This window comes from Malaya genurostris, chromosome 1 (assembly GCF_030247185.1).
Source record: "Malaya genurostris strain Urasoe2022 chromosome 1, Malgen_1.1, whole genome shotgun sequence".
Lineage (NCBI taxonomy): Eukaryota > Metazoa > Arthropoda > Insecta > Diptera > Culicidae > Malaya > Malaya genurostris.
Window position 1 is genome coordinate 10,029,732 of NC_080570.1, and position 26,845 is coordinate 10,056,576.

The following is a 26,845-nucleotide window of genomic DNA, read 5'->3' on the forward strand; positions in this document are numbered from 1 at the left end:
CAAACAGACAAATCCTGAAACGTTGAATGAAAGCGCCATCCATTGAGGATCGGCCACCCGTAGTTTGGAATAGGCCAAACCCAACCATGCTGGGAAACTGCAATCAAACCCGACGAGCTAACACGGATTGTTGTCCAGTTCAGATGTTGTTTACCTGCCTAAAGTAAACTCATCGCTGGTAAATAGCGAAAGTTGTTCATTCTACAGTATTCCGAGAAGAAAATCTTGACTGGAGGATGTTTGCCTTCTTGAAAAAGCGAGAATGATTCGCACTTTGTTGGCTTCTTACGCAAATGAATGATAATGTGTACCTCCTTCGGCAAATAAAACGTAGAACAGCAACCACAACAACTACAATCACTGCGGCACACAAAGCCAATAATAATTAGTCGAAGGAAAATCTATTCGAGCAATCACTTGGATGTAGTTTTTTTTCTCTTTCTAAGGAAAAAATCGCTATGCATTACACTCGAGTACCGAAGGTTGACTGGAGGGTAGAATGTGCGCACATTCATCCCAATGCGCCATTCTTGGAGTTTTTTTTTCGGATTGACGTACCTCAAGAGGGTCATCGTTTTAACGATCTCTTTGGTTATTGACTACTGTCATTGTGCAATAGATCCGGTTGGGATTTCATTAAAGTTACACGTTTTTTTGTGATGTCAATTCTGCTATTAACAATCGACAGAATGCATCTGCAAATTTGAAGCGAATAGTCTATATACTTATAAACTTTCAATTTCTCGGTACACATAACGAGTAACGAATCGAGGACTTCCGTTAAGTAAGTACTCCACAATAGTTTCGGGTGGGTTACGCTATGATTGTCTTGTGAACCCAATTCCGTACCAGCAGTACCAAACACGCTTGGGAACTGCGCTCGCGTTCATGTTTTTGGTCCGGAGTCAACATGCGCGTCACTCAGGGGCAAATATTTTGACGTGAAAACGTCTTACTTTAGCGCGGGACACCTTTTCAATATTTACCATCCGAGAAAGTAATGAGTTTTTGATCGTAATCATCTCCTGTTGTACCAAACGTCTCTCTCCTGCTTTCAGAAACGTGTTCAGTAATTTTTGAGAAAAAAAATTCAGTTCTGCGAGATAACCATTAATATCAAGAAAAAAAATCTGTGACGCGTTTCGACGTAAACCACCAGGAACACTCACACTGGGTAGGTAGATGCTTCAGAATGGATCCGCTATATGCAAGACTGTTATCATGGTATTACAAAAAAAATTCCATCAATTTCACTTATTCGGTTCTTTTTAGGACCAACAAATAAATTCCGAAGAATTGATGCCAAATTTTCTTCCATTCATTAGTGAAATAATCAATCAAGAAACAGTCCGAGATATGAGATTCCGATCAAAAGGCTTTCTGTGAAACATTTTATCGGCAAAAACTTCCTGTGAAAATAATTACCTCCTTTCGTGGCCCTTTTTTTTCGACGAAAACACTCCGTAAAACGCTGTTTGACGAAAAGGTTTTCTGTGAAACGCCTTACGATGAAAAGGCTTTCTATAAATCGCTTTTCGGCGAAAACGCATTGTGAAATGTCTTTCCATGAAATTTCAATTTTATTTCTGTGAAACGGTTTAGTTTTTTCAAGGTTTTATGTTTCAATTTTAATTTCAATTTTACTTCTGTGAAACGCATTCCATGAAAAAAAGTTTTTTTTTGGAAAATGCCTTTCGACAAAAAAGGCTTGTCATGTAAAAGGCTTTTGCGAAACGCTGTTGGACAAAAAGTTTTTTTTTTGTGAAGCGCTCTCACGAAAAAGTTTTTGATAAAGCTTTCTGTGAAACGCTTTTCGATGACAAATGTTTTTTTTTGTGAATTGCCTTTCGACGAAAAGACTTTACGTAAAACGCTGTTCGTGAAAAAGGTTCTTGCGAAGCGCTGTTTGACGAAAAGGCTTTCTGTGAAACACTTTTCGATGAAGAAGCTTTCTGAGAAACGTCTCGCGTTGAAAATAATTTCTTTGGAACGCCTTTCGGTGAAAGGTTTTGAATGAAACACTCCGATGAAAATGTTTTATTTGAAACACCTTTCAACATGCTGTTGGAATGTCTTTTAAAAAAAAGTTTCTCTGTGAACCGCCTTTCCGATAAAATGTTTTATATGGAACGCCTTTAAACGAGATTTTCTTGGAACGCCTTTCAAGAAGACTTTTTTGAGAAACGCCTTCCGACAAAAAGGGCTTACTGCGAAATGCCCTTTGGAGAAAAAGGTTTTTTGTAAAACGCCGTCCAAAAGGTTTTCTGTGGAACGCCGACGAAAAGACTTTCTGAAATGCCTGCCATGAGCATTGAAACACTTCGATGAAAATGTTTTATTTGAAACGCCTTTTAACGACTTTTTGTTGGAATGTCTTTTAAAAAAACGTTTCTCTGTGAACCGCCTTTTCGATGAAAATGTTTTATATGGAACGCCTTTAAACGAGATTTTCTTGGAACGCCCTTCAAGAAGACTTTTTTTGAGAAACGCCATCCGACAAAAAGGGCTTACTGCGAAATGCCTTTCGACAGAAAGGTTTTTTGTGAAACGCCGTCGAAAAGGTTTTCTGTGGAACGCCGACGAGAAGACTTTTTATGAAATGCCTGCCATTAGCAAGCTTTTTGCGAAACGCCTTTCGACAAAAAAACTTCGTGAAGCGTTATTCGACGAAAAGGCTTTCTGTGAAACGCTTTTCGATGAACACGCTTTCTGAGAAACGTCTCTCGTTGAAAATGTTTTCTCTGAAACGCTTTTCGGTGAAAGGTTTTGAATGAAACACTTCGATGAAAATGTTTTATTTGAAACGCCTTTCAACGACGACATTTTGTTGTTGATAAAAATGTTTTATATGGAACGCCTTTCAACGAGATTTCTTTGAGCGTCTTTCAAAGAAAACTTTTTGAGAAACGCCTTTCGACAGAAAAATTTTCTTTGAAACGTCAACCAAAAAGTTTCCTGTGAAAGGACGACTAAAAGGCTTTTGTGAAACACCTGTCATGAAACGAAGTTTTTGCGAAACGCCTTTTGACAAAAAGACTTTGTGAAGCGTTGTTTGACGAAAAGGCTGTCTGTGAAACGCTTTTCGATGAAAATCCTTTCTGTGAAACGCCTTTCGCTAGAAAGGCTTTCTGCGAAACGCATGAGAATGTTTTATTTGATACGCCTTTCAGTGAAATTCTCTTGGAACGCCCTTCAAAGAAATTTTTTGTGAAACACCTTTCGACGAAAAGGCTTTAGTGGAACATTTTTCGGCGAAAAAGTTTTAAGTGAAACATTTTTCGGCTAAAAGATTTCATGTGAAACGGCATTCATTGAAAACTTTTTTGTGAAATACCTTTTGACGGAAAGACTTTCCAAGAAAGGTTTTCTGTAAAACGCTTTTTGACAAATAGGCTTGTCGTGAATTGCTTTTAGGCGAAAAGGTTTTTTTATTAATCGTCTTTCCATGAAATGATTTTTTATGGGTAACGCCTTTCGACGAAAAGGCTTACCGAGAAACGTTTCTCGACGAAAAGGCTTTCTGCGAAAGGCCGTTTTCAGCGAAACACTTCTTGACAAAATTTTGTTTTTGTCAAAATGGTTGAAATGGTGGACCGAAACAGATGCTAAAAACAGTTGCGATGAAGCACTTTAGTGTAGTAATGCGAAAAAATGTTTTCAAATGAATATATTTGATTCGGCTCTAAGAAACAATACCGCTGAAAATTGTGTAATAATTCAAACGTCGAAGCTGTTCATATATCGAAACGGCTTTCGATGAAAAAGATCTCTATAAAATTACCTAGGAGCAGATGGTCCAGTTCCACAGCGAAATGTAGTAATCAATGTTGCTTTATTTTCATTAGATTTCCGCTTGAGCTAATAAACTTATAAAACCGATACACTGAAGAAAGATGTAAATAACATTCCGAAATACGTATCTGTATTATAACGTTTGATACTCTTTTGTGAAAATAGTGACTTTGTGAGAGTGTATTGACGTGACATAGTAGAATTAAATGGCACAACAACAGTACTATAAGTTTACTTTCATGTTTCTCTTATAAGTTTAAATATTACTGTGAAAGGCCTTTCGACGACAAGGCTTTCTGTGAAACATTTTTCGACGAAAAGGCTTTATGTGAATTGTCTTTGTACGGAAAGTTTTCTCTGAAAGGCCTTACGATGAAAGGACTTTCTGTGAAATACATTTCATAATGGTTTTTTGCGAAGCGTCTTTCGTTGAAGGGTTTTAGATAGAACTCATTTCGACGAAAAGGTTTTCTGTGGAGCGTCCTTCGGCGAAATGGCTTTCTGTGAAATGCTTTTCGACGAACAGGCTTCTCGTGAAACGCCTTTCAACGAAAAGGCTTTCTATGAAAGACCTTTCAACGAAAAGTCTTTCCATGAAAGACCTTTCAACGAAATGGCTTTTCATGAAAGACCTTTCAACGAAATGACTTTTCATGAAAGACCTTTAAACGAAAAGGCTTTTCGTGAAACGCCTCTCAATAAAAACAGTTCTGAGAAAAAAAACGCGATTTTTTTGCGAAACACCTTCAGATGAAAGGGGGTTTTGTTTGGAACGTTATTCAACGAGATTTTTTGAAATGCCTTTTAACTAAAAGCTATTTTCCGAATAAGCTTTTTTGAAAATCATCTTTTCATGAAAAGTTTTTTTTTGAAAAGGCTTTATGAAGAAAAGGCGTACTGCTTTGGATTCCGTTGAAAGGATTTTTTACTAAAACGGTTTCAGCAAAACACATTTGAACGATAAGAGTTTTTGCAACACTTTTCGTCTAAAGCATTTTTCGGCAGTTCCGAGAAAATAGTTTTCGTATAAAAGATTTTTGTGGACCGAAGAAAATGCTAACGGAACGGATTTCAGTCGAACACCAATCCTTCGACAAATTGGATCTTATTGGAGGACGTCTTTCTACTAAAATCCTTTTTTAAAAACATTTTATATCGAAAACCTTCTCGGCAGACAAACAAGCTCGTTGTCGGAAGCCTTTTCTACGTTAAGATTTTCAGTAAAAACAAAATGTTCGGCGGGACGCCTTGCAACGAAAGAGTTTTGGAAAAATGCTCAATATCGGAAAAATTTTCAACGAAAATAATTCTCATCTATTTCATTTGTGTTGCGTTTCGTCTTCGACCAGTGGTGTCTCATCATAAAATTTACTAGTTGTGCACTGCTTATGTGATAGGATATCAGATGTAAATGTTCATTGTAAGTGAAAACTAAAGATTGAGGAAAAAAGATTCGCTTGTGTTTTCCAATACAATGGAATAACGATATACTTTCGGATGGGGATTTTTTATTAAACTGATTTTGTATCATTGATACAATAGAAGAATTTGGTGCTTTGCTTGTCGAGATGATCTGTCAATAACCTCAATAATCGCTTTGACGTTGCAACTGAGACAGCAATTTGTTTTCAACTGCCATAAGCATAAACCACTGGAGCGTCCAGGAGACACTTACTTGTGCATACAAGTTCTCACAGACAGAGAGAACAACAAATTTCTGTATTTCATTCGAATCGGATTATTTCGATCGAATACGAAATTTTGCATTCTGTATCTCGATCGGGTTCAAGCATTCCATACGAAAGTATCACTCGATCGAATACAAAAATGCATTGTGATGTAAAAACATTCGATCCGATATAAATATAAATACAGAAAACTGGTGTTCATTTGATACCATTTGATCTGCTTTTATCGATTGAATAGAGATTGAATGTGGATAGGGATGCAGTTAATTCCTTCAATTTGATCGGTTGTGCAGTGCACGAGGTGCCCATAAGGACGAGACGCCACTGTCTTCGACTCATCAGCGCATTAACAGTTTATTTTGAACTGCTAATGCCACCGCGCAGTACAACATTCACTAAACGTTTGTTTACCCGTTTCATATGGTATCGATTGGAGTGATACTGTCATTTTACAATGTTAATCAATTATAGAAAAAAGAATCGCACAGAACTTACTCTCATTTGCTTTTCACTAAATGAATCATCTTTTGCTTACCTGTAAAGAAATAGAAAATGGAAATTTAGTTTTTGTTGAATAACATTTTGATGATATAGAATGATTGTCTCTATTGCTTAAGATATAAGCTCTATCAAAGTGTTACGAGCAATTAACATTCTCTTCGCCAAAACATACAATTTTCTGCAGGAAACTTTCTACCGACAATCAGGAATGTGAAAGGTTATGAATCATAACAACTTGATAAAAAAAACACGTGATTCGATTTCTTCGCAAATAAAAGAAGTAAGTATTATTCACGACAGTTTGTTTTTTCGCAAGACCAATTCTGCACCCAATTACGGCCCCCTTCAGAACCCGTTCCGCGATTTCAGTGTCGTTCGGTGAGCGCGTAGTCGGCGGTCTCCGTTGCGCAGTTCTTCGAAACCGGCAGATCCGGACGGAATGTTGCAACCCTAACTAAGAACTCTAATCTGCGCACCGCAGAGATTGCCGTAAAAAGCGCGAAAATGTTTCGTGGCTGTATAAACTTTCTAAACAGAAGCATATCCGAGGTGATTTCAGTATCTCTGGTTACTAAACCGGCGAAGCGGATCAAAAGCGCGTTCGATCTCGGCATGGAACGATCAATTAACCCAGATAACAACTGGCAACCAACCAACCAACCAACCAGCCACAGCAGGTTGGTCGGTTCTTACGCAAAAAGCTCTCCGATTGTGAGGTGAGTTCAGCGTGTTGCAGTCATGATGTGAGCACCCAGGTCAGAAAGCAACGCATGATTACTATGCAAATTAGTGTCCACAACCGTAGATACCCGACCCGAGACAGTCGAACAATGTCCAGATCCTACCTTCCGAAGTATCGCCGCCGCACTGTCGCTTCCCCCCTCTTCGGCTCAACATTTTGTCCAGAGGATCATTTTCAATTGCAATTAATTTGCTTTCTTTTCACCTTTTGCCACCGCAAACGGTCCGGAGCCACCCGTTTGACGATGTCTAAGGCAAAGGCAGGCAACGTAGCACCGAACAACACCCGAAATAGAAACAATTTGTCGAGTCAGTACATATTGGGTTAATTAAATACATAAACGATAGCGCCGAAAAAGAAGCAACAATCCGGTGAAAACAAACGTTCGGTGGTGTCTGGCCTCCGACGGTCACGGCGCGGTACGCTACAACAGTTCGGACAGGTCGGTAAAATCGATTATAAACGGTTATTTATGCTGGGTTATCACCCTTCCCGCTCTTGCCCACACAGTCTTAGTAGGCTGCGCACGTTTCTGACTCAATGGAATCCGACGAAACCTACCACAGTAGTAATCAGTATGAATTGTAGTGGAAAGAAGTTTGTGTGTGCGCGCGAACGAGAGAGAGAGAGAGAGAGAGATAGCGAGAGTCAGAAACATGCCTGATGACACTTTTTCATTGGTGCATCGCGCGTTCGAATACGGTAAACCACTTCCTGGTTCGTACAATAGTTGAAACCCTTGAATCGATACCTGTTGCCATGTTCGCCACGGTGAGTCGGAACTTGTTCCGTACAACGACACTGTAACATCCAGTTTAACTTCGCTTATGTGATGATTTCCACTACGATAGCAGCCCAAGTTCGATTTCGAATGGATCTAATCTCGACGGTCGCCCGAAAATAAATTACACTTCTCTTACACAACAACAACAACAACAGTGACAACACCCCACAGATCAGTGGGTCAGTGTCGGCACAATGTGAGATGCACTACAAAGATGAGGTGGACAAAAGTGACATTCCAAAGCCCCACCTACTGCGATGCGTAGGGTCTGGGTCTGTCGGTCTAACAGTATGCGCATATTTTTGCGTGTGGCGTCGTCCGCTACCCTGCTGTCAGTCTGCATGATGATGGCGGCGGCGAAACGGTGGCAGATCGGTGGAAGAGGCGTCTGAAAAAGGGCACCGTTTGATTATTTTTTTTTTTCAATTGACCGCTATCAGTGTCTGTGAACAGTTCGACTGATTAGCTAAGGTTTCCGCGAAACATACTCGAAATAGTGTTTGGGTTTTTCCAGTAACGAAAATAATTTGATTGAATTGACACATGTCACTCACAGAAAAAAATATTTTGTGAATTTACATTTATTTTCATGCACATATTTGGAGCAGGCAATTGAATGGAAATTTACATTACAAAACGAAGCGGTTTGTAAATATACAGTATTGTTCATTGAAAAACTAAATGAATTTCAATGTAATTTTACATCAATCATGGTTTTAAATCAGATTTTCGTTTCAACTGATGTCTATTTAATAGTACTATCGGTTTACATGTCGTGTAAGTTTCATCTTTTCTTTCTGTGCTGGTCAGTGCCAATCAGAGCACGTCATGGTGAAACGTCTGAAGCATTTTCTCTTACTAGGACTAAACGTTCGCGATATATCCAATTCGTCGTTCAGTAGGATTTGTGAGAAGTCATTTTGAAAAGTTACTAATGTCATCTCCCAGCATCGAAAGATGACATTTTGGAGCCGAGTAGTAATTCAAAATTAACATTAAACAAAAGCCATATAGTATAATTGAAAATTGTTTACTTTCCTCAGGCTGTTTGATTTGATTTCCAATTTTTTATTGTTATGTTCCGCCTCCGACTCAACAGTGCATTAGCAGTTTATGTTGAACTTCTAACACCACGTAAAAGTTCAACGTAAGCAGCTAGGCAAACTTAAAATTAGTGCTATTTGATTTTACATCTTTTGTACCGAAGCTTCATTTATTTACTGAAGTTTCGAGAGAAAATACAGGAAGCTTTGGTGCAAAGAGTGTAGATGGTTATAGCGGTCTGCTTAGCGGTTTATGTTGAACTGTTAGGTGGCGTTAGAAGTTGAACATAAACTTCTAATGCACTGCTGAGTCGGAGGCGAAACCTAAGAATGAGAAAATGGTATACACGGTGGGCAATTCGTTCGCGAACGGTTCTTTTGAAAGAGTGAATGAGCAATAGTCCACTTTTCGAGAACGGTAGTTCCTCAGTTAAAAGTCGTGGGACCTTTTTTTTGCTCGCTGACCCGAGAACGATATTTCTCTAATAAGAAAGCTGCATCAAAAATTCTGGGGACCTGTTTTTTTTTGTTCGCTTAAGCTAACAAAACTAAGTAAGAACTAATGGCTCTGGAGAACTAGTTATTTCAATAGAACTGTTTTGCCCATCTCTAATACATTGAGGTCTCTTTTCACGCGAGATGGACGTACCGCGTGAAAAAACATGTAGAAAACGCGTAACTTCGTAAATTCGCGTAAAAAACCACGTAACTTTAGAAATCCGCGTAAAAAACCGCAAAACTAAATTAAAAAAAAAATTGATGTCAAATGTCTTAGAAATTCCAACAACATAACATGAAACATTTTTTTGGAAAAATATCGACTTAAGGACTTAAAAAATTTTATGATTTCCGAAACCGAAATTTTATTTTGATGCCAAATGTCTTATAAAGGCATGAAACGTCAAGATCGGTGTAATCTAATTTTTTTAAATAAACGAAAAGTTTCTAAGTATTAGAGAGTTGACTTAAAAAAAATCGGTATAACACCAGATCTAAACGTTTCATGTATTTCTAAGACAAAACATGAAAAACTTGGAAAAAAACCAGTTCGCCAATCCCCCCTTAGATACACCACTGAGGACCTTATTACCGGTAATACTTCACGGTAAAAACCAAGTAAAGTGAGTGTTGGCATTTATTATAGAAGTCACTAAGAGAATGAAACAATCACCTTGATGAGTTTAAAAATATTGTTCACTGCATTGATCGCTTCATTTTGTGCTTGGTACTGGAAATAGGAAAATCAAGTGAAGTGATATGTGAGTGAATTGTTCGGTGTATTGCGATCTTTCTCCGCTGACTATGAGTGTGTTCGAAAATTCAAGACGCAATGCGCTGAGATTTTACCCGTCGAAAGAAAAGTGTGTTGAAAATTTTTTTCCAGTCGTACAGAATAGCGTACGTGTGTTGCACGTACGCTTGGAGTCACCCTATTCCTTCTTAGTTGGTCTTCGAGGTTGCCATGTAAATCGCTGATCTCTTACAAAAATGAATTGGCCAGATAGTGTCAAGCTGCTCACTACGGTAAAGCTTGCGAGTGAACATCTACAGTGCTGTTCGAAATAATAGCAGCGCAAAATTTGGTCGAGAATAAGTTTCCGTTAGAGTTTTGTATTCCATCCTTAATTTTGGATCACAACTATAGTCCCGCATAATTCACTGCATCCACGATGCATGAGATTCAGATAATGTAGCCTACTCCGCTGAAAGAGCAGATTTATACCCCGATTTTTGCACCACCGAGTTTAGCTGACAATAACAACTTGTTGAACATGAAAACGTTGAATACAACAGGAAAGATCATTCCACCATTTCATGCGTGTGTCTGATTATTAGGGTGCCAATAGAAAGGAGTCATCCTTAACCTCAACCTCCACCTCAAAAAAGTTCCTATGTCAAATTGGAGTTAAATCTGACATGAGTAAGTTATGCCGTCCGGCGGCCAACGTTTGGAAATGTTCAATCTTGAGAAATCACCAAAAATTCCGAAATTGAAGTCTCTTTCCAAGTCGATTAAAAAATTTATGACACCAAATCACGACGTCGAAATCGATTACGGAAATTTTTCAAGATCGACGAATTTTCAAACTTTGATCGCCGGCCGAAACCACTTACCCATACCGTATTAAGCTCAAATTTAGCAAATGGGCTTTTTTAGAAGTGCTTAAACTTTTGAGCACTACCGCTTTACGATTAGAGATGGCACCCTAATGAGCATCCTTCAGTCATTACCGAGGATTGTGCATGCGCACCAGAGAAACCAATTCCTTCTTATGTGACTTTCAGTCAGAATTCAATGTACTCATGGAAGTAGCTGATCATCTACGACAATCAGCTGACCTCATGTCAATATTTCCAAAAGAATACATCTATATCCAGAGACAACTCCGATCCCAATTGAGGTGACCATTCCTTCTTGCAAGTGCAACAGATCGCATATTCGATGCTTTCTTTCGAAGAATTTTTGAAGAAGTCCAAACAGCTTCTCGGCCGACTGTTTGAAAACTTCGAGCATTTTCACTGCATTTGAATTTTGCTTGAATATTTCCAAGCCATCGAATCCCGCTCTGAGTAGCATTCCAAAACGTTATTACCGGAATCGGTACTGTTTCCTAACCAGACACGTTTCACTCGAACCCATGCTAAAAACAGGCTTCATCCGAGGAATGCGCTCTGAATCAATCGCTATTCTTTATGCATCCGCACCAAATTTAGGCGTCCCTTGAACCGATTTGCGCTAAGCAGATGATTCGAGCATTTAGGACGATATTACTGCTAGAATTCATGTAAATTAAAGAAAACAAATTGGGATATTTTCAAATCTACTATCAAAAACCTCCTACCATTCTTGCAGAACAAACTGTGTTTTGTACATTTCTATCTCCTTCGCATCTTTCTTTCAAGCAAATTAATGGCAATTTCCGTGAAAAATTAGCTCCAGAAAACTTATAGTACAAAATATATTGCTTAAGCGACAGAAGATCACAAGAAATTTGTTGAAACAAATTTTTCTTCAAACGCAAAAATAAATTGCCTGACATAAAAAGACGGGTGATTAATATCAGAGATATAATTGGATGTCGTGAATACGAATGAAACTGACACGCTTTCTTCAAAGTACTGAACATTGAAAATAGTTCTAGTTAGTTGATTAATAGTGTCAATTGTGCAAGATGTCGCTTCTTCGGTTTCTTGGCTATAAAGGTGCACCTGTACCTACACAAAATTAAACAAGGAAAAGATGTATTGGGTTGCAGAACTGCATACGTTCCGAATTGTTGAATTTCCAAGAATGCGAAACTACTGTATCGTACTCAATTCGTTTGAAGCGAACATGGTCGAAAAAACTTCAAAAACGTCAACTTCGACATGAGCACGTAATTTTCCATCATGACAACGCTCGGTCGCATGTTGAGGTTTTGTGATTTGAAAATAACGAATGGAAAATCTTAAAAAAAAATTCCTTGTTATTGCTTTCTGGTTGAATAACAGAGTCTAATGTTAGACTCGTGAGAATTGGATTACTGTGAGGCATCTCAGTAAATAAATAAAAAATCAAAGATAATCTCTTCACCACAAACCGAAACAAGCCCAGCTACAACGATGAAACCAAAACTCGTTCATTGAATTGGCCTTAACACTGAACTCTTTCGATCGAAAGCTGAGCTCAATGTCATTCTTCGCACTTCCGAATCCGCTAGATTCGTACATCGAATTCTACCTGTCCGCCACCTGCCTTCGCCATCAAATTTCGTCTACCGACCTGGGGTCGGAAAGTTTATTACCATTCAGTGAACCTGTCGAATTCCGACTTCGAACTGTCTATTATAGATGAAACAGGTTTCCGACGGTGGTGTCTACGATGACGACGACGGCGGCGGCTGACGATTTGAAGTTCGACCGGTCTGCGCGGGGAAACAGGATTTTCGGAATCCCTTTCGCGAGTCCGGATAGAACTACGCACTTGTTTCGGTGTCGTTGGCGTGCGGATCAACATTCTTACCAGGGCCATCGTCGTCACCCGGCCGAGAGCGGGTGGCACATTTGGATTCGATTAGTCGGTCTGTTTGTCTGTCCGTACGTGCGGTCGCACTGATCTCAGGGGACCCTCGGTTTACCATTGCCTGCCTGATGCAACCGACGGTCAATGTCACGAAACATTTTGCCTCGCACCGAACTCGCCAGTCATGCTTGAGTTTCCATTTTTGCTTTTGGTTTCTCGCTGGTCGTAAAATGGGTTTTCCACAAAACGAGGAATCATCGCTGTGCGGTTTTGCCTCATTGAAAGTTATATTTTAACTGCCCAATTTTATACGATGGATTTTTCGAGGAGTTGATTTGATTGGTGAATTTTTATTACAGCCTGAATCTGAATTAGTCCCATCTAGCAATTTACATCTACTTTTGAAAAATCCAGATTCAGTTCCTTGTAGGAATTGGTGTTTTGAAGTTGTTTTATATTTGATTGTTTCTAACGAGCTAAACAAACGAATCAAGAATTCAATTCCAGTTGAACTATTATGAAATTTACATCTTTCAATCGAAACTGACTTCCTTAAAATTGGTTCAGTAATCTCTGAGAAGCATTGTGACAGATATATCAGAACTACCTTCAATATTTGAGGATAATTAAACAAATCCACCTGGTAAACAGTTTCAGAGATTCATTTCTTTTTTTGCCATCATGAGTAATATCGCCATCAAACCGAAACTCTGTAATCGGAGCTCAGATCCGAATAGAAATTAATAGCAGGCTTTTGGTAGCATTATACCTTTCATATCAATTGAAGTTTTCCAAAATCTGAACTCGTCGTCTCTGACGAATCGATTTGAGTTCTTCAATAAACGTAACTCTAGAACCGGTACTCCGACTCGGAATGAATTCTTTTACAAATCAATGTGAGTTCCATTTTGAAGTGTTAGCTCATATCCGAATATGAATAACGAAAAGGGATGTTGAAGAATTCTTTCCATTATCAAATATACCTATCCTAAACTCTGATAAAAAAGATGATCTGGATAAAACCCTTAAAACATTCCATTTCATATGCTTAATCTTGATTAATCTTGATTACTGGACAATTTCAATTATGTAATCTTCTGGCCTGTGGAGTGCGTGTAAGTGTCTCTGCTTACGTGTCTGTCGACTTACTTTGGACGTGAGTATATTTCAATTTACTAAGAGGCGTTGTGTTTGGTAAAGAAAACTTGATGAACACATAGTTTGTTATACGGATGGTTCTCTGTGAGATGGCGATACCGGTGCTGGTGTCTACTGTCGCGAAATGTGACCAGTGCAATCACATTCGCTTGGTGAATACAGTACTGTGTTACAAGTAGACTTGATTCTATGAGGGGCACTTCAACAGAGAATCTGTGATAAACGAATTGATAACAGATTCCGACAGTTAGGCTGTTTTCAGGGCACTCAAATTGAAGACCTCAGCATTTCAAGTGCAAACAAGACCTATATTTTGGATTCATCGTTATGAGCTTCAGTATATCGTTATTAATTTTGATTTCTGCGGTTCAGCTCCAGTGTTGAACAATTTGATATTATAATACTACGTGTGCAGCTCTGCGATCGAGCAATGTTTACTGCCTTTCGCCCCACCTTATTCAAATGTGTTTTAAGTTATGTTTGATTTGAATAAATTGTAGTACACAGTCAATCAACTAATTAGAGCGACTATCGATATTCGAAAATGTGAAGTGTGAGTTTTATTAGTATTCACACTATCCAGTTATGCCACTGGTATTACCCACCCGTCTTTTAACTATTCGATAATATTTATAATAAGGAGGTGTATGAGGGCACATATCGGACTATTATAATGCTACCCACATACCGATGCTATTAGATATATGTTTATCAATACATGATAAGAATATCAGTGAGTATTAAAAAGAAAAAAAACTCATGACGCGTGTTGGCTTTTTCGTGCTCGGACGAAAATTTGTTGGTGACCACGAAAGCGGAATTTAAATTAGAATTCAGATCCAGAAACCAGGCCCATGTCCAGTATTCAGATCCAGACACAGAAACTAGGTTCAGTGTTCAGGTCTAGAATTTAGTTTTAGAATCTAGGATCAGAATCGAGATTCAAGTCCAAAATCCACGTCCCTAACTTGAGTCCAGAATCCTGGTTCAGAGCTCAGATCTAGAATTCTGGTTCATAATTCGGATCAAAAACCTAGGATTATAATTGAGGTCCAAAATCCAGGTACCGAATTTGGATCCAAATCCAGATTCCGTGTCCACAATTCTGGTTCAGAATTCAGATCCAAAATCAAGGTCCGGGTTTAGAATACATATGAAGAATCTAGTTACAAAATCCAGATCAAGTTCAGGTCCAAGATTGTGGTGTCGAACTCAGGTTTAGTTTCAAGATCAAGATCCAGCATTCAAGTCTAAGAATCTAGGCTCAGAATTCAGGTTCGAAATTCCGTTTCAAAACCAGGATCTAAATTCAATTTTAGAATCTAGGACCAAAATCGAGGTCCAGAATTCAGGTGTAGAGCTCAAATCTAGAATTCTGGTTCAGAATTTAGATCCGGAATTTTGTATTGAAATCTAGATCCAGAATTCAAGGAATTTCCTTCCAGAATCCAAGTCTGAAATTCTGATGTAGAAAACAAGTCCAGAACTTCGATCCAGGCACATAAACTAGATTCAGAACTCATGTTCGAAACCCCGGTCCAGATCCAGAATTAAGTTTTAGAACCTAAGATCAGATTTAAAGTTCAGGTACAAAATCCAGGTTCCGGACTCGGTTCTAGAATACAAGATTGGAACATCGAACTCAGAATTCTGGCTCAGAAATCAGATCCAGAATCTTGGATTGAAACCCAAGTAGCAAACATTGTTCTAGTACTGAATTTATTAACTCTTCTCGCAACGATTATGCGATTGGAAAAGCGCACTTTTCTTGTATGATGTGCAACAAGTTTCTTGTTTCATATGTTTCACAACAGTAATATTTGCTAAATGGAAACCGGAATTGAAACTGCTCAAATGATCTTGTCGTACAGTCAGTTGAAAAACCGGTTGTGGAACTTTATCCATTCAGGTTTTTGAGTTGGTTTCACAAGAAGTAATATGAGTGAATTTTACATCCCTTACAAAAACGTGTTGAATCAACTGTCTAACATATCTAACAAAAATAACCCATCTGAGGCAATTGTGAAACATACCAAATTTAACAAGTTTTAATTGCTACTTGGGAATCGATATCCAGAATTCAGGTTCAGATCCAAAACGTGCATATCTAGAATACAGATGAAAAATTTAGTTCCAGAATCCAGGACTTAAATTCAGTTTCAGAATCCAGATCCAAGATTCTGGTGTCGAATTCAGGTTTAGTTTCAAAATCAAAATTCTGAATTCGTATTTAGGTCCAAAATCTACGTTCGTATTTAGGTCCAAATTTTTGTTAAGCTCCGAAATTTCAGTCCGAAATCCAAGTTCAAGTCTTAAATTTAGCTCCAGAATCGAGATCCAGGTCCCGAACTCGAGTACAGAATCCAGGTTTAGAGCTCAGATCCAGGAGTTGAGACCCGGAATCTAGAATTGAAATCGAGATCCAGAATTCAGGCCAAGACCAAAAATCAAGATCCAGGTCTAGAATACAGATGGAAGAATCTAGTTCCAGAACTCAGATCCTAGAGTTCAGGTTTAGATTCCAAGTCAAGATCCAAAATTTAGAGTTCGTGTCCAGATTCTAATTTAGGAATTCATATCCGAAATACCGGTGCAAAATCGTCTGGATCCAGGTTCAGGTTCTAATCTAGAATCTAGAATTACAATCAATGTCAGGTCAAAAGTCCTGAACTCGGATCCAGAACCCAAGTTTAGAACTCAGATCCAGAGATCAGAATTGAGAATCTAGGATTCAAATAGAGATTAAGAATTCAGGTCCAACTCCAAAATCCAAGTCCAGGTCAAGAATACAGACCAAGAATCAAGTTCCATAACCTAAATTCAGTTCCAGAATCCAGATCGAGTTCCAGAATTAAGGTGCAAGATTCTGGTGTCGAATTCAGGCTCAGTTTCAAAATCAAGATCTAAAATCTAGGGTTTTGAATTCAGCTCCAGAATTTAGGATCACAATCGAAATTTAGAAGATTTAGAACTAAGATCAAGAATTCTAATTAAGAATCCAGATCCAGAAAATAGGATTGGAATCGAGATCCAGAATTCAAGTTCAAATCTTAATTTTAGCTTCAGAATCGAGGTTCAGGTTCTGAACTCCAGTCCAGAATCTAGGTTTAGAGCTCAGATCCAAAGTTCTGTTTCAGAAATTAGATCCGGAATTCAGGTCCAGACCCAAAATCAAGGTCAAGCTTGAAAATACAGACTAAAAATCCAGTTTCAAGATTCTGGTGTCGAATTTAGGATTAGTTTCAAAATCAAGGTCAAGAATTCAGTTTCGGACTGACATTGCTGACAGAACAAAATTTCATATTACTCAATTTATTATATGTTAAATTTTCACAAAACCACTTGGGAAGTGCGAAAAAAAGGCTACACACAAATTGTTTTTGAAACATAGAACAGGGTATGAACCACAAATAACAAATTCATGAAGAATTTGAATATCTCAAAATTCACACAATTACAGGTGTTGAAACTGTTTGATTTTAATAACATAAAATTTATTTAAGAAAAAAAACTGTATGAAATTTTTTATTAAAATCTTTAAAATTCAATTGAAAACGATCGACATTTGTGATAGTCGGATAGTGTCAGAACTGGGCTATAAGGCGGTTGTGGAAGAGTTTCTCATCCATCATTATGCAAGTAGATTTTCATCGAAGCCTGGATCATATTTTGGCAGTAATTAAAAAAGGTATAAAAGAGTTCCTGCCGTTGTTTTGGAATGTCGAAACATTGCCACATTGTCACTAGCCACTTTTTCCCATCTTTCTGGCAATTCGCCGATACTTTTTTTAAATGGATCCATTGTTCATCGTCAGTAGCAATTGTATGCTTTTTTGGCGCCGTTGGAATAAAGCTTGCTTCAAATAGAATTGGAACAAAGACAATTGCCTGTATTTCAGTTATTTATTATTGTATTCAAGATCTTTTTTTATACAAATGTAGCGTTTTCTTCATACTTTTAAGAAAAAATACGGATAAAATTATTCGTCACGGTTTTGAAGGAATTCTCGAATTTTTCCTGTAACACGGCTCAGTAGGCGGCGCACACCTTCTTCGTCCATCGTTTTAGCTATCTTATTCCACCAGGTCGTCATCTGATTGATGTCTTTGACAACGTTTCCCTTTGCCTTGAGTCTCCTCTTCATGATTGCCCAGTATTTCTCAATAGGGCGGAACTGGGGGCAGTTGAGTGGGTTAAGGTTTTTCGGAACAAACTGGACCACTTTCTCTGCATACCATTCTTAAACGGCTTTGCTGTAATGACAGCTTGCCAAATCTGGCCAAAACATTACAGGATGGTCGTGGGATCGAATGAACGGCAAAATTCGTTTTTGGAGACACTCTTTTTGGTATAGTTCCGATGTCATTGTCTTATTTGTAACGAAAACTTTCGTTTTTTTTGCCGCAGCTGCAAATGCCCGGCCAAATCATAAATTTTCTTGCAAATTTCTCGGCAAAAACAAATTTAAATTTGGCTGGAACATCCCCCCGAGCCGTTGCCAAATAAAATTTTTGACCTGGGATTTAACCGAAGTCAGCCTTGACACAGGTTTCATCGTCCATCAGAAGACACCCGTTGAACTTGGTCAGCACCTGGTCATATAGTTTCCGAGCACGAATTTTGGCCACACTATTCTGTTTCATTGTCCGATTTGGCTGTTTGCTAGGTCGATACGACTTGATTCCTTCCCGGAGTCGAGTTCTCCTCACGGTACTATGGGCAGCACCGAATTTTCTGACCAAATTTTTTTTAATCGTCTTCAAAATCTTACCACGCAATTTCCGGTCGACAGTTCCACTCCGACGATTGGCTTGCGGCTTCCGAATCGTCGTCAATGTTTTCTTATACCGTTTGATAACGCGCCATACGGTATTTCTGGGCAATTTCAGCTGTTTAGCTAGCCTAGATGCAGACCACAATGGATTTTCCAAATAACTGTGCACAATTTTTTTTCCTTCTTTCGGCTTCCATGTTGATTGTTTACAAAGTACAGTCGATTTGCGGAATGTCAAAAATCATACGTGAAGCTGACAAAATTCCCGACACGTGGGCGCCAAGAGCTTCCAAATCCGTCCACCAGGAGCGCCACAATATGAGCAAAAGTTTGTTCCAATTCTAAATGAAGCAAGCTTTAGTTCGCACATGAAGAAACGGCCTTCGACATCCCTTGGCTTCAATTAATTTCTGACACAATTCTTGCATCTGGAATGGATGCACTCTTTGAACATTTCAATCTCCAGAATGTTGTTGACAGATGCCCAAGGTTTATATTTTTTCTTAGCCCTTCTAATCGGATACTATGACGCAGGGGTACATTCTAAACAACACTTACAACATATCATTGCAAATAGATGAGTTGCAATTTGATTGATTAATAATCGACGATGGACAACAAGCAAGAAGCCATCACTTTTTTTTTTGAGACATAGTTGAAGGATAATTATTTCTTGTAGAATGATTCTACAAAAAAAAAGTGTTTAGTGCATGATTCTTCCGGATCGTCAAGAACACCGGAGAAATCCAGCACCATCATTCGTCAATTATTCGAGTATAATACGCTTAACCGGCGATCGATTATTGAAGCTATTAATTATCGTACCAGCATTCCTCAAGGATGAACCACAGCCACCGCGATGCCGAAACGAATGCTGTCCGACCGGCTGCTGCTGGAGATCTCAGACGGAATCAGCTGCTGGTAGTCCTTGAACCATTGCACGGAGAAGTATCGGTACTGGTCGCCACCGGAGTCTTTAGAGCCGCTATTGTTCCGAACGGTTGACCGTGGATGAAGAGGGGTTAAGTGTTCCGAATGTTTTGGTGGGAAGGCAAACGAAAACAAGCGTTTTATTTTCTATCAAAGACGGTATACTTCGTTATCAATGAAGTGATATCAAAAAAAAAAACCTATCGACACTTGAGCAGATTAATCGGCTTAACGAGGATTGTAGCCTGTCGGCTGATTCGGCAGTAAATTATGTGTTACTGGTTCGTAATTCGCTACCCGTGGGAACCGTTGAATCACCAGTGCATTACTCACTGCTGTTATCAGGTCAAATGAATTTGTAACCAGTATTTTTGTTGTTGTTGAAGTGACTTGTTCTTTTCCAGTACTCTTTGTTCTTCTTGAAGCAGATGTTTATGATTTCTTCGTTCAGCATCAGTAGGCGGGCATTTCGACGTGAATTGAAGACGTGCTCTTTTTGCATTTTTCTTAAGAGTTGATATCGACCCCGTTCATATCAGTTCGAACAATTTACACGTACCACATTGATGATGTAATCTTTTCCTTCAGTATCGAAATTTCCAAATCTAATGCAACTCTGAATTTCATTCCGTTCGTGAATTTCGCTTCAAAATTCTTGGTTGTGCCAAAATAGCTGTAGAAAAAAAGCACTTGAGAACATCAATCCGATGGTCAGTTTTCGGTGCAACAAGTGGCCGACATCCAGTTACAAGCAGCAGCAGCCGAGCAGTCAGAACAGAGTTGCTCGTAAATGGGCGACACACGCCGCCGATCAGCAGACGGGAGACTCATGCAACAATATCCGTAACGCATCCCCTAGCAACCGATGAACAAAACATTCCTGGCTGGTTGCTTGCTATGTTTTGACACTTCAGGGTCGAGTAAATCGTTCGCCACCGGTCTGACAGCTAGTGACACCCGCTCGCGTGCTCTTCCGCTTTCCGAAACATTTGCTGAAGACGCTCGACGACGACTGGAGACACACCAGATCGATGCTTACAACCACAAATGAACCGCATGAATGCAAATTCATAAGACCATGAATATAATATTTTCGCTCACAGTTCTAAGAACACAGTTTTTTTTTCGCTGTTTATGGATCTGTCACTTCGCTGGAACTGCGGAGGAATTCATTCATGTTTGTCGAGCCGTCTTTTTAACCACCACCAGGAATAGGTGCGGTCAAACCTGAGCGCCAAATCGGGGTCGTTTGTCTAATTAAAAAACTTACTTGCTTTCTCAAGGAAGAAGCTGGCAGTGTCGAAGCACAATCACAGAATTTACAACCAGAAAAATACAGACTTTTCACTTCCGTGTTTCGAAATTTTCTGACTGAATGTGGTTGGATTTTCCACCAGCCCAACCAACTATGGACCGAAAGTGAAGAGCGAGAGAAAAAAACTGCACAAGAAACAAGTCATGAGTCAGTATGTCGAACATATCTCTGCGTGCCATGGGATATCATACAGTGACATAATTTCGCCAATACAAGCACTGCGCCAGATACGCGGAGCGCAACGAAGCACGTGTTTCTCCTCATCGTGTCGTCGATGTCGTCGTCTTCGTAACGGGAGAGTTGACTGATGTGAGCGTGAGGAGCATGTATGGGAGTTTCGATTGGCTATCGTACGTAGAGATGGGCAATTCGCTCCTGAGCTGTTCCAGTGAATCGAATCATTGAAGTGAGCTGACAGCTCACAGCTCTTTTCAAAAGAACCGCAGCTCATCAGCTCACTCATTTGCTACCCAGTTCACTGCATTATGACGAAGAGAACACGCTACGAGCTGATCGGATCTTCGGCTCTTTAAGAGATTCAATTTAGTCGACATCAATTAAAGATAAACTAATTCGCATTGCATTCATTGCATCATTGCAAATCAATGATTCAATTTCGATCATGCATTTGAAAGAAAACCAGTGCATAAGAAAAACGGCGCACAAAATGAACCTTAAGTTCAAACTAAAAGAGCTGATGAGCTGATACATCGAATCGATTCACTTTAGTGAGCTGATCGGTTCGGAGCTGTTCACCAAAATGAGCTGTTTTGCACGCCTCTAATCGTACGATGCTCCCCCGCAGGATAGATAGGAAACAAGGTTGACGTTTGAGTCCCAACCAGCGAAGAGGTTAGAAAAATTCTGAACCAGCATAATGACAGCCAGAACAGTGTGGCCAGTGATTGGGATTTGTGTTAAGGTTTGACGCAAAACCATATTCTCATCAGAACAAACATTACTCTTTATTTTTCAGGGTTTTAGATCGATTTATCTGTTCGTGGTTTTTCATTTTCTGGCAGAAAACAAAGAGCAAAACCACTCAACAACGTGATTTCATTGCGAGATATTAAGCTGAGTAAACCGCATTTACCCTTGAGTGAATAAAACTGAACCATTTAATAAATATACCCCACAATTAGGTAGTTGTTCTGTACCGAAGCACATGAAAACCGCATCAAAACCTATTAACACAAAATGAACTTGATGAACGAAATCGGTATGGGTTGAAAAGTACTTAATATCAAGTAATTACCAAGCATGCCGTACATGAGAAAAGCCTCGAATAACTTTCAAATAACAGTTTACAAACTAGCTGAGCAAACCAGATGGCGCTATCAGTCACGTACCCAGAGGAGAGGCCCGAGTGCCTCGCAAAATGAAATCCTGGGTACGGGCCTGGGTGCTATCATTGTCAAATCCATTTGCGTCATTAACCATATGGAGAGGTTGGAACGTTCTACATTCATCGTCCTACAACCTACAAAATCAAAATTTCAAGAATGAGATTCAAGATCAGATTTGAAAATTCCGCTACCTCTTCAAGTTATTTGACTGTTTGAAAAGTTTTCAACACTCATCACCTTGTGAGATTCAGGAAACGAATGTCGGATCCGAATGTCGGATCCGAATGAAATTCAGGAATTCCTTATGGGACCATAAGACCATACCATAGCAGTTACGAGAGAGGATTTTCGCAGATGAATTTAATGAAGACGCGTTGGATTTCAAGACTAAACATCTTCCACCGTATGAGGTATATGAACTCATGGTTAATTAAAAATCATCAGTCTGCCATGGACCCAAACAGTAAAACTCATAATTGCCAAAGATTTATGAGCAAAATTTGATTAAAATTTGAAAGCTGCTTTAAAATGTATTACGTGTATCATAAAAAAAAGTTACTATTTTATAGCAATAAAAGCTAAATAAAAGTTTAGCTATTAATTTGTACTAAAACATTGTTTTTGAACAATGAAAAATTTCATTGTTCTTCAATAATTTTTCCTTAAAACATAGTGGAGGGGATACAAAAAATTGTGCATTAGCGGGCCCCTTAGCGCGAAGTAGCAAAGAATCCCTGGTTATCTAATCGTAAATTGAAATTGTGTGAGAAAGCCGAGGCCGTAAAGATATCAGAAGGCAAGGTGTCTACAATTATGCATGGACATTTGACCATTGGAACACTGGAATGTGGGTTTACTAACGGTCGACAAAAAAACACCATATTGATGATGCAGAGCAGTGTTTGGCCATGTTTACAAGTAATAAATCAGACTTTTTGCGCCGATATGTGACAATGGATGAAACATGGATCCATCACTTCACCCGGTATCAAAACAATCATCATCAGAATGAACAGCAACCGGTGAACCACGTTCCAAGTATTCAAAGGCACAACAGTCAACTGGGAAGGTTATGGATTCAGTATATCGGGAGTGTTTCTTCATCGACTATCTTTGGAAAGGAAAAATAATAAATAGCGAATACTACAAAGTGTTGTTAGATAGTTGGAATGCAAAAATCAAGGAAGTACGACCTCATATGTCAAAGAAAGAACCACTGTTTCACCAAGACAATGCACTGATTCGCCATGGTCAATGGTAACGATGGTTAAATTGAACGAATTACACTTCAAATTGCTTACTCATTTACCGTATAGTTCCGATCTTTCACTGACCCTGAAAAATGCTCACCGGTAAGAAATTCAACTCAAAAGAAGAAGCAATTGCTGAATGTGGCATATTTTTAGGCAAAAGGCAAATCCTTCTACAGGCTCGGAATCGAGAATTTAGAGAAGCATTGCAGTTATTGTATTGCGCTTGAAGGAAATTTTCGGAAACATTCAATTTTTTTTTTAAAAAGTGTTTTTCTTTTAGTTATTCACACGACTTATTGGATGATTTGTTACATTAAGGAATGTTTACACAAACGACTTCGACCATGTTTTGAAACCACCAGGATCCAACTGTTATATGTTCAGATCTAGCGTCTTGCCATTACGCGAAATCAATTAGTAAAAATGTTACTTTCGTTCCAAAAGAATACCCACCAAACTGCTCGCAAATCGACCAATTTAAAAAAAATCGTTTTAGGGACTTCTAACTTCTTCTTCAGAAGAAAACTTAGCACAATGCATTGCGATTTTTTTAATGGTTCTGGAGAAAATTGATTTGAAGAATTTATTCAAGATGTTTACAACTGTTGAAAACTTTAACCATCATTTGTTTATTTAGACCAGAGCCAAAATTCTGGAATTCAAGAGCTAAATTCGGAACCAGTTCAATCGATTCATGAACTAAGATCTAGAATTACTAGAACTGAACAAATTTATTGAATTCAGATTCCGAATTTAATTCTATACCTCAATTCAGAACTTTTATACCAAAACAGAATTCTGTTCCAAAATCTAGTTCCAGCATGCAAGTTCTGAGTTCTAAAATTGAATTGCAAAAATGAATTCTGAAACTGAATTCCGGTATTAAATTCTAGTTCAGAAGTCAGTTCAAAAACTCAAATTTGAAACTCAGGACTAAAACTTAGTTCGAGAAATCAAATCTGAAACTCATATCATATGAAGTTGAATTCCTCAATCAAAACTCTGGATTCGGAATCCGAACATCAATTATGGAGCTGAATTCTGTTCAAAAATTAGTCAAGAAACCAGTTCCAGAGAAACCAGAATCAGGATTCAGTTTCAGTCTTTGGTTTAAATTCTGAACCTTTATTCTGGAGCTGAATTATGAAACTAAATTCTGAACTTGAAATTAGGTTCAGAATTCAGGTAAATCAGAACCCACGTTCTAAATTCAGATCCAAAGTTTTTAATTTTTGAGAATTATGGTTATCTCGCACTGTTGAAAATTGTATCATATATTGCTGATCCTATTTCCGATGGCGTGGAGAAAGAATTACGTTGTGTTTAGTACAACTCGAAATATTCACGATTACGTTCTACCTATTCTTCGACACGTCAAAACACCACATAAAACACATTTTGGAGGAAGGCTTAGTGGGTTGTAAAAACGACAAATCTTGTCCATATGTGTGCGTGTGTTATGACAAATTCAAAATCAACAAAAACACGTCTGTAAAGACAATACGCTTTGACGCATTTTATACAAACTGGCAACTTGTATAGCGTTTTAGCTTCGCGTTTGTTTAGTGGTTTATATTGAGCTGCTAAGTGGCATAGTGGTTCAGATTAAACAGTTATGCACCGACAAGTCGAAGACAAAACGGAAAAGGTTTAGAAACGAGATTTTGTACATTAATTTTATTGAAAAAAAAAAATTGTCGCAAAGAACGCGACTTCTTCGACACCTTCCCTGGTTTAAGAAACGGAATCTCAATCCAGTATGGGTGATCATGAGAAAATATAAATTGTTGGCATTCCGCCCAACATCACTGTCTGGCAAGATAGCTGTCAAAAATTCTAACCAACGCACACAGACGACCATTTTGAAGCTGTTTCGCCAAAGATATCAAGCAAGCGAAAAACCGGCTCAATACATGCACATCCAAGTGTTCCCTTGGCACCCCAAACCAACCCGCTACACAAACCCAACCAGCTGACGAACATTCGGCCATCATTGGTTACCGCCTATTGAAACTTTATTATAAATAGAAAATACACTTCACGCTGTCGCGATGTTCACATTTTTCTCCAAACAGCATTACACCAGCGAGAATGTTGCAACAATATTTATCATCATCTTTTCGACTCGAAAACAAATACATACCAGACAAGTGCTGCTTTGCTCCGAAAGTATGCGAAGGATTCGTGTGCTGCTTTTATCCGAAGTGTGACGATTACGACCCGATCAGCCGACGACGAACACTCAAACGTCAAACATTAGCCGCAAAATAAGAAAGAAAAAAAATCACGATTCACTATCACACATGTGTGTGTCTTCTTTTGAAACCAGGAAAAGAAACCAATGGGCGGCCGAATGAATAACAAGAAAAAACAATAAAAAAAAAAACAAGCTGACACCGAAATGCGCTAGAAAGATTTTTTAAACTTTTTTATTGCCACCAGCAAGCAACAAACAGTACTGTTCACTCGCCGAAAACACGAAGCGCCAGCTGTCGGCAGCGGACCGAAATCGAAGGTAACCACGAATCTAACACCACGCCGCCGCGTTCAACAAGCGAAACTGCCGAAATGAAGGAAAAATTTGCGTGAGTAAACGGGAAAAGTGCGCACACACGCACGTCTTTTTCTCTTTCTTTATTTTTTGAATTGCAGAAAGCACCGCACCACTACAAACGACGAATTAACACTGAAAATCACGTCCCGCTCGCGCTCCCGAAAAAAACCAACACCCGGCGAATGTGTACGCGTTGTGCGCGATGGCCAGTAAAGGACCTTTCACGGACTAAATGAACGTATGCGCTAACTAGCAGGTCCTTTCACGGGCACAAGAAAAAAAAGCACGAAATGCGAATGTCGAAATTTAATGGAAATTTTATCGTTGTTTGTTTGCTTCAATCAGTGAAAGATGCAATGCATTCGGGCATTTTAGCATTGCATCGTCAACTGGGATGGAGCGAAATAGTGCTGTTGCTGCTGCCGGACACAAAACGTACCAAAAATCTTAACCGGAAAATAAACACCGCACTGCACAACCGACGGTTACGAGAGCACAACATGAACTGCTGCCGAGAGCAGACATCATGAACGGTAAATATTAACATATGCCATATGCCAGACACATCGTGTGTTGGTCATGTAGGGTGAAACAACAGCATGTCTGGCTGTAGATAAGAGACAGAGCGACCGTGGAAAACGAGAGTGAGCGAAACGGTTTTATGGGTGCAGTCTGGCAGTCTGGGAGAAGGAGACGCTCCTTTTGGAAGCGAATCGATTGGTTTGACTTGTTCTGTTTGTTCACGTTTGAAGCTGACTGACTATCTTTTTGCTGGAGTCTTTGGTACATATGGACGTCATATCGTGTACCCGCTGCGAAATGTACGGCGATGCCGTTCAGTACACTGTACCATTAATAAGCGTCGTTGGTTATTTATTTAAACTGTTTCGAGTGGAAGTCAGAAACAATACCAAAACACAGTTGCATAACTAATTTTCCATAATGAAAAAATATAATAATT

At 39.0% G+C, this 26,845-nt stretch overlaps 1 protein-coding gene across 1 annotated transcript in view; it reads right to left on the bottom strand.

The window, feature by feature from the left end:
- LOC131432085 (elongation of very long chain fatty acids protein 7-like) overlaps nucleotides 1-26,363 on the bottom strand; it is a 64,885-nt gene extending 38,522 nt beyond the window's left edge. The window contains exon 1 of the mRNA XM_058598153.1: nucleotides 25,474-26,363. The gene's annotated coding sequence lies outside the window, so the exon portion shown is untranslated. The remainder of the gene's footprint in view (nucleotides 1-25,473) is intronic.
- Between the last annotated feature and the right edge of the window lie 482 nt (nucleotides 26,364-26,845).